This window comes from Gekko japonicus, unplaced genomic scaffold, assembly GCF_001447785.1.
Source record: "Gekko japonicus isolate JY-2015 unplaced genomic scaffold, Gekko_japonicus_V1.1 scaffold12360, whole genome shotgun sequence".
In the NCBI taxonomy this organism is placed as follows: domain Eukaryota; kingdom Metazoa; phylum Chordata; class Lepidosauria; order Squamata; family Gekkonidae; genus Gekko; species Gekko japonicus.
In genome coordinates this window covers 1405-3072 of record NW_015208439.1, presented here as the reverse complement: position 1 = coordinate 3072, position 1668 = coordinate 1405, and the positions used below count along the sequence as shown (strand labels likewise).

The 1668-nt window shown below is 46.2% G+C and overlaps 1 pseudogene; it reads left to right on the top strand.

Moving 5' to 3' along the window:
- The first annotated feature begins 446 nt into the window (after nucleotides 1–446).
- On the top strand, nucleotides 447–1416 carry LOC107125099 (annotated as a pseudogene).
- Nucleotides 1417–1668: the final 252 nt, after the last annotated feature.

Sequence of the window (1668 nt, the reverse complement as noted above, 5' to 3'; positions counted from 1 at the left end):
GCTGCTGTGGCGTAGTTCGTACAGTACTGAACTAGGATCTGGGACACCCAGGTTTGACTCCCCACTGTTCTATGGAAGCTTGCCGGGTAACCTTGGGCCAGACAGACAATTTCAGCATGACTTACCTCACAGGATTGTTGTGAAGAAAAATGGAGAGGAGAATGATGTAAGCTACTCTGGGTTCCCATTGAGGAGAACTGCAGGGTGAGGGTTAGACTCAAAGAAAGGTGGAGATGGAAATAAACAGGGGAAGAAATTTTGTGTATTTCAGTTTCACATGCTTCATCTTCACTTTAGGCAGAAAGAGGTGTGGGGCTATATGGGATGTCAAAACAAAATGTGATGGGAGACCTGTTGAAGAGTCTCCTTTAAAATTTTAGGACAAGCGGACAGGAGGACAATATCTGCTTCTACTATGTGATGATGACTCTGTCATCTGATTCCAGATGGAGTTGGGTCAAATGGACAATGGGACCACCGTGACGGAATTCATTTTGCTGGGATTTGGAGTCGGCCAACAGGAACGGTTCCTGCTCCTCATCTTTTTTGTCATTCTCTATGTGGTCACGTTGGCTGAGAACCTCACCATCATCATACTGGTGGTTCTGGACACCCACCTGTCCCGCCTTCCCATGTACATCCTGCTGAGCAACTTCTCCTGGCTAGAGATCTGTTATGTGAACATCACTGTGCCCCGGTTGATCTTTGATCTGAAATCTCCTCAAGGGATCATCTCTTTCATGGACTGCTTCCTCCAGTTCTACCTTTTATTTTCTCTTGGTACCTCTGAAGATCTGTTCCTCTCAGCCATGGCCTTGGATCGGTACTTGGCCATCTGCCACCCACTGCGCTACCCACAAATTATGTCCCCAGATTTCTGCTTTGCTCTGATAATTGCTTGTTGGGGCCTTGGATTCATGGCCTACATCATTCCAGTGACTATGATCTCCAAGTTGTCCTTCTGCGGCCCCAACGTCATTGACCATTTTTTGTGCGATGCTGGGACAATCTTGGCCCTGGCCTGCCCACCCCTAGGAGTTACTCCCCTTGTCTGCCAGATGTTTGTCAACACTTTTGTCTTAAGCAATGTCTTGTTCGTTGTGCTCTCCTATGGCACTGTGATTCTCACCCTGATGAAACCCTCTTTCGAGGGCAGTCGTAGGAAGGCCTTCTCCACCATATCCTTCCATCTAATTGTGGTGACGCTTTTCTATGGCTCTGTGGCAGGAATGTACATTCTGTCCAGAAGGAGAAAGTCAGACAGAAGTCACAAAAGCTGTTACACTCTTCTACACTTCCATTACACCCTTTCTGAACCCCATGATTTATTGCTTGAGGAATGATCAGGTGAAGGAAGCTCTGGGCAGGTTGAGAAGAAGAAAGGTGTCATTACTGGGGAGAAACATGACAATATAAAAGTGGGGTGAGGACTCCTAGACAAACTAAATTCCCAGCTGTGGAGTCAAGGACATGGAATTAATATATTATGTTTACTATGCCATCATATTAAATCATTATTTCTTCAGACTATATCTCTGTTTTCTATGGGGGAGGGGGATGTTCTACGTCACTGCCCAGGTGAACCGGAAGTAACATCATTGTCTCTAGGGTGCCAGCATGATGCTCTGGTATTTGGACAAAAAATCCATGGTTAAGTTGGCATCTACC